Source organism: Hylobates moloch, unplaced genomic scaffold, assembly GCF_009828535.3.
Source record: "Hylobates moloch isolate HMO894 unplaced genomic scaffold, HMol_V3 SCAFFOLD_13, whole genome shotgun sequence".
NCBI lineage: Eukaryota > Metazoa > Chordata > Mammalia > Primates > Hylobatidae > Hylobates > Hylobates moloch.
In genome coordinates this window covers 44,908,056-44,921,908 of record NW_026652288.1, presented here as the reverse complement: position 1 = coordinate 44,921,908, position 13,853 = coordinate 44,908,056, and positions in this window count along the sequence as shown.

Here is a 13,853-nt window from a genome sequence, read left to right as displayed (position 1 = left end):
TTTAATCGAAAGGATAAAGTAGGAAAATTACAGGATTTTCAGGGATTGTTGAGTGTCTATTTGAGACTTTTAGTCATAAACTTAAAAAAATATTATTCATCATGTTTATGTGAACTTTTCCAGTAGTGTTCAGATGCTAAGGGGAGACACAATAAAGTCTGACATGTTTTTTCCCACGTCAAGTTATGTTTTATCTATGTAACTGGAATGGAGAAAGAATAGAGAAAGGAAATTAAGGAAGCTTGCATCAGACAGAGTTGTAATGACAAACCAAGCCTGGTATATAACGATTAGGAACCAAATTTCACCCAAACAATCTTTAATTCACTTTCGGTGAAACTTTCCATGCCTTAGACACCCAAAGTATATCATTCTCAGTGATTTAAATCACTGGAAAACTTTCTATTAGGTTGGTGCAAATGTAATTGCCGTTTTTGCCATTACTTTCAATGGCAAAAACCACAACTACTTTTGCACCAAGCTAATACAAAGTTATAATTCCTCTGTGTATCTACTCAATATATAGAAAGCATGAGATTCTTGCCATGCAACACCATCTTGCTTTTACAAAACAGTTGTATATTTTTAAAACATAAGTATATATTAGATTTGAAACATTTGAAGTCTTCCAGTATGGGTTTGTTTGATTGAGGTAATGAAGACCAGAGGTAATCAGGCTATCTCACTGTGTAAGAAGGTGAACTCTAGGCTAAGAAATATCTAGAATCTGCTGAATCTGTGTCATCATGGTCAAATTCAATCTCTCCAAGCATAAATTTACTAATCCACATAACTGCCTATATTATAAGGGAGACTATATGAAATCTGCTAATGTTGGAGCCTAGAAAATGGTACCCCAAAGAATTTGGCATGCTGAGCACTTTGAATTGAAGGAAACTGGAAAGTCTTAAAAGTTGCCTGAGAAACAAGGTCACGGACTTTCCTTTGTTTCTCTACCTCCCTCCTGTGCCCCAAGCACAGGCAGGGACTCTCTCTGAAGTTTCCTTAGCTGAATGAAGGAAATTCTTCCAAAAGGAATGCAATTGTCTTGACCTCTCCCTGGGAAATCTCATCAATTCATTAAACAACCAGGGAAGATTAATCACCAGAGAGGAGATTAAATGTCATTATCGTAGCCAGATAGGCAATCACCTCTTCTTCTGGAGACTGCTCTGAAACAACTTTTATTACAGGAGAGACTTTATCTGCATAATGAAACAACCTTTGTTCATCATGTGGTTCCTCTCCTTTCCCTCAGGTAACTTGTTACCACCTCCCGCAAAAGCCTCAAGCCCTTCTTCCCTTATAGCATAAAAACATCAACTATCTGGCCCCTCCTTTGAGTCTTGTATTCTTTTGTGAGGCTCCTGTGCACATGCATGAAATTAAAATTTTTTTACTCCTGTTAATCTGTCTATTGCTAGTTTATTTCAACAGAGGCAATTATTGAAACTTCAGAGGGAAAATTTAAACTTCCCTATAATATACATCACACATAACATGTAACCTGATAGAGTAAGTTTAGCTTAATGCAAGTTAGCTATAATTTTTATCGACAAAGGCAGAAAAGTCTGCAGCATGTGTCCTGATGACACATGTTCAGTTTGCTATAATCTGATTTAAATCGATTCATCTGATAGAGTATTTGAAAGCTAAATTTAGTACAGTTATTAGAAGGACTTTCTTGCCAAGTTAAGGAGTTCAAATTCTATTCTAAGGTAAGGAGAAGTAATTGGAGACTTTTGAATTCAAGTGATCAAAAAATAACACTAAGGATAGGCATTTGGCATCAGAAATAGACTATATTGGAAAAGGTTAAAATTGATAGATCTGTTAAGAAGCTCTATTTCAAGTTGAATTAAAGAATTACCCTCACAGTAGTGACATGCACAGTCAGTTGATAAAATTCTAAAAATATGTAAGTAAAATTCAAAGAAAAGAAAGAAAAAAATTGGAGGTAGAAGCAACAAAATGTCAACTGAAAACAAGAATGTATAAGCTAGAAGGGGTTCTACAATTTCAAGTACCTTCAGACCAAAATATAGGCCTAACCACAAAGAAACAGGGTACTTCCTCAGTTTATGGGTTATGTAGAGATCTTGAATTGAACTCCTGCACAAAGCTAGTGACATTAAAGTTATGTACTACTCCTAGAAAGGAACCTAAACATTGTCTCTCAACTCAAGAGTATTGAAATAAAGTTTATGTACTGCCCTGTCTATGGAAGGTAAAAAAAAAGTCATCAATGAGAAACTGAATCTTTAAGCTGGCACCCTACTTTGAAGAATCATCCTAATGCAATATTTTACTGTAATTTGGAAATTATCAGCCTGAAAAATTAAAATGAAAGATGGTTTCAGAACCGTAATATTCTAGCACCCTGACACACACAAAAAAACAGCACTTTATTGAAAACTATCCTTAAACCAGGGGAAATTAGATTCCCACAAATAGAATAATATTAACTAACTTAACAGAAAATAATAGTAATGATAGCAAATTGTAATAAAATATAAACCCCATGAACTATGAGTCATTACAATGCATACTGAACAGTTACAAGTGAAAGGGAGAAAAATTATTTTTCTAAAACTGAAGTAATGGAATAACCTGAAAGTTTTATAATGTAAACTTCATTTAAAGAGAAATATATAGTTTAAAATGTTACAAAGAAAAAAGCAAGTTAAAAACAAATGAAAAGAAACCAAACTGAAAAAAAAATGTAATGGATGATTAAAAAGTGGAATGGTTCATAAGGTAGTAGGGAATGGGTGATCAGAATGCAAGAGAGGGTTCAGGTTGGTTGATATGGATTTGACAGCCAACCATGAGATTCGAATAACATTGTATTCTCAAGATGTGAATCTTGTGGTTGGCTGTCCAATGTTTGTTACAGCAAAAACAAAACACAAAACATAACTGAGGATCTCTCTGCAGGAAATACTTATATCAGAAAACAAAATGGTGGAAAACAATATTAAAATCAAAAAGAAGTATACCAAGGACAATACTCAACTGAATTTCCAGGGTTTTTAGAACTTCTAGTGTTTCAAATAAAGAATTAGGCATTGGCCAGGCATCAGTCACAGGACACAAAATATATCTCTCTCTCCTCTCTCCCTCTATTTCTGTTCTGTATCTACATATTGAATCACAAATAATGTGATTGATAGAGGGCAAATAAAACTTATGCCTTTTGGCCAGGCCAGTGGCTCACGCCTGTAATCCCAGCACTTTGGGAGGCCAAGGCGGGTAGATCACTTGAGGTCAGGAGTTCAAGACCAGTCTGGCCAACATGCTGAAACCGCATCTCTACAAAAATACAAAAATTAGCCAGGCATGGTGATAGGTGCCTGTAATCCAAGTTACTCAGGCGGCTGAGGCAGGAGAATTGCTTGAACTCAGGATGCGGAGTTTGTGGTGCGCTGAAATCCTGCCACTGCACTCCAGCCTGGGTACAGAGCGACACTCTGTCTCAAAAAGCAAACAAACAAACAAACAACAACAACAAAAAACCTTATGCCTTTTGATCTGAAATCCTGATGCTGACAAAATGTGACTTTTTAAAATTTCTTTAAGGTGCCATTATTAGTGAGAGGGAAATATGTATCTTGAGTACTGTTGGAATCCAGAATGAATACATTATGTGGCATGTTGGATTTTAATAGTGTATTTAAAATAATATGATAGGAGGATCTGATTTTTTTCAGAAAGCATGACCTGAATAATTTATTTTATAATAAAAATTTATCCATTGAATTAATGTGTAGTGTTTAGGCACTTTCTCTATGTTTAGTTTCCATTCATGCCGTAAATTGTAATGAAGTCTTTAGAGCAAATAGGTTTTAAATTATGAATTCATATGAATGATAATGCACAGTTCCATGTGACAAATTTGTGAGAAGAAATATGTAGTAAAATATTTCTTAAGGGACATTTGTGAACCTCTTGATTTCTTCTGAAACATAAATGTGGAATTATTAATACTTTAACTCTCAAGGAAGGTGTATTTCAGAATAAAATAATCTAGTTTTGCTATTTAATACTCACTGTATATGTGCAAATTATGGACACATATATGTTCTATGTATAGACTATAGGTCAAAGGATTTCTAGATATGTATTATGCAAGTTTTGTGTCTAAATTAACAAATTCCAAGTTAATTTTAACTCCTTGTACTATACATAAGAATATATCTATTCTTTTACATAATTCAGGGCCTGTTCACTTTTACATAAAATTTTTTGAAATTTGCAATTTGAGAAAATCATAATTAAAATCCTAGACTGAAACTCTACTAGTACCTATTAAAAATACATTATTTAGAAAACATATTAGAAACATTGTCATCCTTCAGTCTTTCCATAGGCTTCGTAAATTATTTTGGATACCTAATACCTCTTCTTTTTAAAACTGTAGAGTAGAATTCATATGAAAAATGCTTGAAGTTTTGGATAAATTTAATGCATTTCAAATCCACAGTGTGATATGGCTGCTATAGAGCAAATATAAATTTAAGGTTTTTAAAGGAGTATATGGTATCTAAAATGTGACCTGAATAGATTTGTTCTATTTTACACAAGTCTGACCATAATGGTAATATTAGATTCAGTTCTATGTTCCATACCTTGAAAGATAATGATTGACTTTCATGCATTCAGCGAAAAACAAAAAAGGTGATAAAAATGAAAAGCAATGAAAGGAACAGGAGACATTTACAATAAAGAAAAGAGGATTGCCAGCAATATGCCACTTATTGCCAAAATTTGAAGACCTGTCATATGGAAGTAAGATTGGATTTATGTTCTGTGACTTTAAATAGTAGAACTAAAAATAATGTGGTGACTCCAGGGGAGAACAATTTTAGTTCAATACATGGCAATACTGTCTCTGCTTTGTAATGATGTACCTGACAAAATGAAAGACACTTCTACTGCGATTTCCTTGAGTGGCTTCAAGTTTCATCTGATGTTGATTTCTTCATTTACAGTGAGCTCTATTTTTAATTACTGCTAATATATCACACTTAAAAACTAACTTTGAGATGAGGAGTGGCACCATGAAATGCTGGAATGAGCAAGGTGTTTAGACTCACAAAGATGTGGCTTTTGAATGTAGTCTTTGCCTTGTAAGAGCCCTTTATTTCACAAGCCCTTTATCACCTGTTAAAAGAAATTAATAATATCTTCTCAATTTTTTTTTGTTTTTGTATATTGAGCTCTAGTCTTCTGATCACTCAAAGCCTAAAATTTAGTGGCAGAAGAGTAGTGTAAAAACTAATTCTCAAAACCAACTTTCTGGGTTTAAATTCTAGCTTGGCTATTTAAAAGCCATGGGACCTAGACGAAATCACTTCACTTCTATAAGTCTCAATTTCTTCATCTATAAAATGCAGATAACAATAGCAGTTATTTAATAGATTTGTTATAGTATTACATGAATAAGCACAAATAAAGCTCTTAGAAAATAATGACACATGGTAAAAGCTTAGTAAATATTTCATCTTATTAGTTATTAGTCTATTCTTTTTTTTTTTTCTTTGAGATGGAGTCTCACTCTATTGCCCAGGCTGGAGTGCAGTGGTGCAATCTCTGCTCACTGCAACATCTGCCTCCCAGGCTCAAGCGAGTCTCCTGCCTCAGCCTCCCAAGTAGCTGGGATTATAGGCACCCACCACTATGCTCGGATAATTTTTGTATTTTTAATAGAGATGGGGTTTCACCATTGTGGCCAGGTTGGTCTTGAACTCCTGATCTCAAGTGATCCACCCACTTTGGCCTTCCAAAGTGCTGGGATTACAGGGATGAGACAACTGCAAGTGGCCAGTCTATTCTTTACAACTCACTGATTACACAACCCATGTCTGATTGTTCTTTCAATTCTTCTATTTCCCTAACTATTCTTTTTTCCATTCCTTCTACTATAATTGTATTTTTTTAGGTTATTTTTACCACTTACTGGATTTGTCATACTAAACTTCTAACTGACCGACTTCCTCCTTTTCATCCTTCCAGCCCAGTTTGAAATTGCTGTCAAGTCTTCCAAGAAAAACTATTCATTATTTTTCTACCTTTTTCCATATATGCTGAAAACCTCTCTAAAATGAAGACTTCAAAATCTGTCCTCAACCTACAACTTCCAGATATCTTCAACTATTTCCACAGAATCTTCTACCTTAGCCTTCTTTTGCATTTTTTTTCTAAATTTGCATCTCTATTCATCCACCAACACTTTAGCTAGAAGAACTTGGCCTACTAACATTTTGGCAGTCCTTTAAACTTCTGCCTGAACTTGATTCCACATTACCACACCCTTAGGCTTTCATTGATCTCTCCCTACAATGAAATTTCATTATGCCAAGTTATCCATTGTATTATTTTCATTATGTATACCTTGTGTATTGAAATTTATCTTGAGATATCTTGTAACTTTTCACAATATTTAGCACCAGTTTTACCAAATAAAAATATTGACTACTATATATGGATCCTTTTAATAAATTTGAAGTCTTTTGTCAATTAGAATATTAATTATACCCTCTAATGTCAATTAGATTATTAATTATAGATTATTAATTATTATTAATTATGCCTAGTTTGGCCTTGCACATACTAAGTTTTCAAATATGTGCAGATTGGTGGACCAATATAAATTTAAGTGTGTGGATTAGTCTGTTCTCACTGCTAATAAAGCTGTACCTGAGAATGGTAATTTATAAAGAAAAAAAGGTTTAATGGGCTCACAGTTCCACATGGCTGAGGAGGCCTCACAATCATGGCAGAAGGCAGAGGAAGAGCAAAGGCAGGTCTTACATGGTGGCAGGCAAGAGAGCATGTGCATGAGAACTGCCCTTTATAAAACAATCAGATTTTATGAGACTTATTCAGTATCACAAAAATAGCACTGAAAAAACCCACACCCATGATTCAATTACGTCCCACTAGGTCCCTCCCATGACATGTAGGGATTATGGGAGCTACAATTCAAGATAATATTTCAGTGGGGACACAGCCAAACCATATCATTCTCCCCCTGGCCCCTCACAAATCTCATGTCCTCACATTTCAAAAGCAATTATGCCTTCCCAATAGTGTCCGAAATCTAAACTCATTTTAGCATTAACTCAAAGATTCACAGTCCAAAGTCTCATCTGAGACAAGGCAAGTCCCTTCTGTCTATGAGCCTGTAAAATCAAAAGTAAGTTAGTTACTTCCTAGATACAATGTTGGTACAGGCATTGGGTAGGTATGCCCATTCCAAATGGGAGAAATTGGTCAAAACAAAGGGGCTACAGGCCCCATGCAAGTCCTAATCTAATAAGACAGTCATTAAAACTTAAAGTTCCGAAACAATCTAATTTGACTCCATGTCTCACACCCAGGTCATGTTGATGCAAGAGGTAAGTTCCCACAGCCTTGGGCAGCTGCACTCCTGTGGCTTTGCAGGGTACAGGCCCCATCTTGGCTGCTTTCATGGGCTGGTGTTGAGTATTTGTGGCTTTTCCAGGTGCCTGGTGCAAGTTTTAGGTGGATCTACCATTCTGGGGTCTGGAGGATGGTGGCTCTCTAGTCACAGGTCCTCTAGGCAGTGCCTCAGTGGCAACTCTGTGTGGAGGCTCCAACCCCACATTTCACTTCTGCACTGCCCTAGCAGAGGTTCTCCATGAGGGCTCCACTCCTGTAGCAAACTTCTGCCTAGACGTCCAGGCATTCCCATATATCCTCTGAAATCTAGGTGGAGGTTCCCAAACCTCAATTCTTGACTTCTGTGTGCCTGCAGGCCCAACACCACATGTGAGCTGCAAAGGCTTGCGGCTTGCACCCTCTGAAGCAATGGACTGAGCCTGAGTGATATTTTGGCATCTTCTAGCAGTGGCTGGAGCTGAAGCAGCCGGGATGCAGGGCACAATGTCCTGAGGCTGCATAGAGCAAAGATGCCCTGGGCCCAGCCCACAAAACAGATTTTCTCTCCTAGACCTCTAGGGCTTTGATGGGAGGGGCTGCCATGAAAGTCTCTGACATACCCTAGAGATATTTTCCACATTGTCTTGGTGATTAACATTTGGCTCCTGGTTACTTATGTAAATTTCAGCAGCTGGCTTGAATTTCTCCCCAGAAAATGGGGCTTTCTTTTCTATTGCATCATTATGCTGTAAATTTTCCAAACTTTTATGCTCTGCTTCCTCTTGAACGCTTTGCCCCTTAGAAATTTATTATGTCAGATAACCTAAATCATCTCTCTCAAGTTCAAAGTTCCACAGATCTCTGGGGCAGGGGCAACATGCCACCAGTCTCTTTGCATAGCAAGAGTGACCTTTACTCCAGTTCCCAACAAGTTCCTCGACTCCATCTGGGGCCACCTCAGCTTGGAGTTAATTGTCCATATCACTATCAGTATTTTGGTCAAAGTCATTCAACAAGTCTCTAGGAAGTTCTTAACTTTCCCACATCTTCCTGTCTTCTGAGCCCTTCATGTCTCTGGTAAGTTCCATACTTCCCCACATTTTCCTGTCTTCTTCTGAACCCTCCAAATGGTTCTGACATCTGCCCATTACCCAGTTCCACAGTTGCTTCCCCATTTTCGAGTATCTTTTCAGCAGCATCCCACTACCTGGTAACAATTTACTGTATTATCCTGTTCTCACACTGCTAATAAAGACATGCCTGAGACTGAGTAATTTACAGAGAAAAAGAGGTTTAATGGATTCATAGTTCCACATGGCTGGGGAGGCCTCACAATCACGATGGAAGGCAAAGGAGGAGCAAAGGCAGGTCTTATGTGGTGGCAGATACGTGCAGAGAGTCTGCCCTTTATAAAACCATCAGATATCATGAGACTTACTCAGTATCACAAGAACAGCATGGGAAAAACCTTCCCCCATGATTCAATAACCTCCCAACAGGTCCCTTCCATGACATGTGGGGATTATGGGGGCTACAATTCAAGATGAGATTTGGATAGGGCACAGCCAAACCACATCTGTATGCCTCCACTTCTTACGAACTTTGTGATATTTTATATAATTTAAAAAATTACCCCCTCATAATTGTTGCAGTCAGTGAAAGTTACAGTAAATGGCTATAAATTATATTTTATAAATTAGTTTCTATTTACATAGCGGTTTTGGAAATTCAAATGAATTTTTTGTTTTGTTTTGCACTGACAGTAGATAGTTTTAGAAAGAGAAATGGTAGAACGTAGAAAAAAACATAAGGTTCTGAATTAAAAGACTTAGGTTTTAGTCTTGGTTTTGCCATTTCCTAAGTGTTGGCTGTAAGCAAATAACTTAGTCTCCAAGTCTCTTTCTTCTTGTGTAGAATGTGTGTGATAATTCTGACAATCTGTAAGCTCCTCACAGGGTGTTTGTCTGTTTTGTTCACTATCGTATCTCAAATATTCAGAACAATATCTGCTACAGAAGAAATACTTAATATATTTGTTGGCTAAGCACCTCCTCCAAGAAAAGTACTTGTCATGATGAAAGATATTAATGGTTGTGAATGCGTTTTGCTAAGGAGCTCCTTATTTTTATGCTAAATTTTATGTAAGTTCCTTAAGAAAAGAACAATCATTTAACAACTCTTCCCTACTTTCTAACATGTGGGAAGTGCACTATTGACTCATAACATTCCTGAAGGTGGAAGTAGAGGCTGACAATAGTAATTCCTGTACTTGTATTTTTCATTGTACTTGTATGCCATTGATTGCCTTCAATTTCTTCTTGTCATTTTAAGTATGCTCTGACTGATACAGTTTACAGGGCTAATCTGTACTTGTGTGTCAAAGTCAGGTGTCACTAAGGTACAATCCAGACTGGTAAAGCTGTATGTGCGTGTAAGATTTTTTAGAGATATATTAAAATATGTAAAGACATTCAGGGAAAACAGTGAAATTAATACATACTTGCCCTGTTATGGAATCTAAATTATTAACTATCCTTCCAATCTAAAAAATGTATTGCATTCCTACTATGTAAACAGAGATGAACATAATGCATTCACATTCTGTTTGTTTTTCTTAGGAAAACTATAACTTAGCCTCATTTAACCAATTAATTCTTAGCCCCATCCATACAAATGCAGTAAATATGATTTATAGTGAAAAATGAAACAAAATGAAAAGACAAGAACTTAGGCAATTAATTTCCAGACAATGTCAAGCCATGCCATATAGTTTGTACGTTTGTTCTTCAAACCTTATGTTGAAATATGATACCCAACATTGAAGTTGAGGTCTAAGTAGAGATATTTGGATCAAGGGAGTGGATTCCTTATGAATTGATTAATGCCCTCCCTGGGGAGGGTAATTGAGCAAGTTCTTATTCTATAAGTTAAGGTGAGAGCTAGTTGTTAAAGAGAGGTTGTCACCTCCCCTCTCTCTCTTGCTTCTGCTCTTACCATGTGATCTCTGCACACACTGGCTCCCCTTCCTGTTTTGCCATGAGTGGGAGGAGCTTGAGGCCCTCATTAGATGCAAATGCCAGAACCATGCTTTTTTACAGCCTCCAGAGCCATGAGCCAAATAAACCTCTTTTCTTTATAAATTACCCATCCTCAGATGTTCCTTTATAGCACACAAATACACTAAGACAAGCAATAATTGTAGTAATATCATTAGCATTTCTTTTAAAACTGTTATGTGTCCTATGAAGCTAGGACTCACCTGTTTTCTTCATCACTACATCCCCCTTGACTATATTTGTTGAATGAATAAATAAGTAAACAAATAACATATTAGGAATTCAAATAAGTTGCCAGGGAAATCCAAAATGAAAAGATTTATTTTCGATGAGAGAATTTGAGAAAGGTTTTTAGAAGATAGAGAATTGTGTTGGGGTTTAGTGGAAGGGTGGGAATCTTGTTACATGAAAAGATACAAGACATAATAAATACCTTCAGAGTGGTATTTTATGCAAAAGACTGGGCATAATCCTATTTCTTGAAGTAAAGAAAGGAACAATATTCAACAACTAGAGATTTAATGATGACAGAAGAGAAGATTAGAATGTAGATTAGAATGTGCTCAACTAGAGTATACCCTAGTTCCTTGAGACACCAGGCTTTGGAGTTTGGATTTAAGTTTAGGTTAAAGACATTGTCTATACTTTACAATTATGATTCTTATAACATTGTGTGGATGGTACTGATGGTAGAGAAGATGGAGCCGAAGAGTTTGTTGGAATAATAAAAAATAGCTCAGTAGAGAGATAACTTGTTTGAAATGCAGTATGAGAATGGGAAGGAAAGCCTGCATGCAACTGTCCTGTATATAACCTTATTTAAAATGGTATCTCAATCCAGTTTTGAGGTATTGGCTAGAGGCTGGTCAGTTTCCCTTCTTGAGAAGCTGATGAAATCTACAACAAAACCAATTATCAAACTGTTAAACTCCAAGTCCCTGTGCACCTGTCCTAATTGACCCAAAGCCAATTACAATACAACTAGGGGGAGCCACTGTGCCCTGAACCCAATAAATTATTCAAATTAGCCAACCTTCAGGAAGCCCACTAAACATATAGCTAGCCCCATCTTGCTTGCCATGCATAAACTGCCCCAACAGCTCCGGCTTACTGTTACTCTGCCCCCAGTTGTAATTCTTTGTGTGGCCCTGCCTGCCAGCCTTCTCTCTTTAGGAGCTATAATAAAAATTGGTGTCTTTTATGTATCCTAGTAGTATTGTGTTGTATCTTGCCATCTAAAGGAGCTTTAAATCTTTTAAAAACACATCCCAAGTCAGATTTATGATCATCTGGTAGCTAAACGGAGGGAGTAGAGTAAAATATTTAGTGGAGTAGAGGGCATAAAAATTCAAGGAATCATCAAAGTAAAATATGCAGCAAAAAGAAAACCAAGTACTGAAGTCTGGGGAGTGCCTATATGTATGGAGTGGACTGAGGAGGGTATAAGCAAGAAGTCAGAGTAAATGATTGAAGCCATAGCAGGAAAACTGGAAGAAAACAAGCCAAGGATCATTATGGGGTCTGTATCCATGAAGAATTTAGCAACCACTGTAATTGCTAGGAAATAGAAAAGAATAATCTACAGGTATAAATGCTATAGTAAGGGAGAACAGGAACACGACTTAAAAGAATTTAATGGCTACTTAAATTACAAATTAATCTCTGTGACAGCTTCTTTAAGCAATGGGTGGTTTTCTACGCTGCGTTCTCAGCCATTAGTGCATACCCCTTATTGTGGCACTTAGATGTTGTACTGTCATAATTTGTCTGTTTCATGCATTACAATATAAGCACTCTGAAGATATAAATCATGGACTTGTTCAGCTGTCTCAATTTAATTCTAATATCACTTTTGGTCACCAAGATAGAGCTGTTACTTGGTGAGCATTTGTTGAAGGAAACAAATGTTTATTTTACTCCATTGTTGACATTTTAGCACTCTTCTTCATATTCAACAGGTTAACTGCCTGATGTCCTGGAATTGGAAGAGATCCCTTGCAGATTTTCTGACTTTCCTTATATAGCTGTGATAATCTACAGAAGCTCAGCTCTGCAATGACTTGAAAATTTGTGCTGCCATGCATGTTTAAAATATTCTCCCCAATATTTTTCCAGTAAGAGCTATAGAAACTAGACAATTTTGTGTCAGAAGTTTCAAAATCAAAGTACTCTTCAATTTTATCCTGTTCCCATAGCAATAGCCCCACCTCCTTCTATAAGATATTTCATGCAAAGATGTTCTATATGTGATACAGAATCATGAGTCTTTCCATTGGTAAGTCAGTAGGTTAAAATACTCTGTTTATGAGAACAGTGCTATGGGGAATAACTTCTCTAGGGGCCAATTAAGTTCATTCTGCCTTATGAATACTGAGCATGTTCTTTACCCAAATAAATCATCTTAAAAGCCTATATTCCTGGTCATGGAGAAATTAAATAGGAAAATGTATACCCAAATTTTAAAAATGAAAACATGGCCGGGCACGGTGGCTCACGCCTGTAATCCCAGCACTTTGGGAGGCTAAGGCAGGCGGATCACCTGAGGTCCGGAGTTCGAGACCAGCCTGACCAATATGGAGAAACCCTGTCTTTACTAAAAATACAAAACTAACCGGGCATGGTGGCACATGCCTGTAATCCCAGCTACTCGGGAGGCTGAGGCAGGAGAAGTGCTTGAACCCAGGAGGCAGAGGTTGCGGTGAGCAGAGATCTTGCCATTGCACTCCAGCCTGGGCAACAACAGTGAACTCCATTTCAAAAAAAAAAAAAGGAAAACATACAGCAAAGTAATACAACAAAGCAATATAACACATATATATTGATTTGCTCTTCTGTGCCAGGTAATTGGATACTGGGTCTCTGTCCTACGCAAAAAAGAGGATGGATGAAGAATGTGTTATCGTAGAGGAAAGAATGCTTTTAGTAGGCACATTGACTACTTAGTATTCCTTGCTCCCAGGGAAGGTAAATGATGGGCATAAGAATTAAATCAATCACTTGTTAAAAGAACAACAGAATATTATAGTTAAAAAAAAAAAACTTCTAAGATATTTATAAGTAACTAAGAAGCAAGCCTACAACAGTCGCTCTAACCCTGACAGTGTGTTACTGTCACCTGAAGAACATGAAATAAACAGTGTTGTTGCCCTCCCCCAGAGATGTTGATTTATTTATTCTGTGTCTGGCCCACATTTATTATGGAATCATGAAAAGACTAAATGGTATTTTCCTCACTGGGAGAATGAAGTATGATCATATCTGAATGATGAACATCCAGAGATTACAACAATACATTTAAACAGCCAGATATTCCTGCATTAGGCAAGACAAAATCTGCTTTTCAAAAACAAAAGGCAAAGTAAAATAAAGGGAACACAATGCTATTTCCAAATG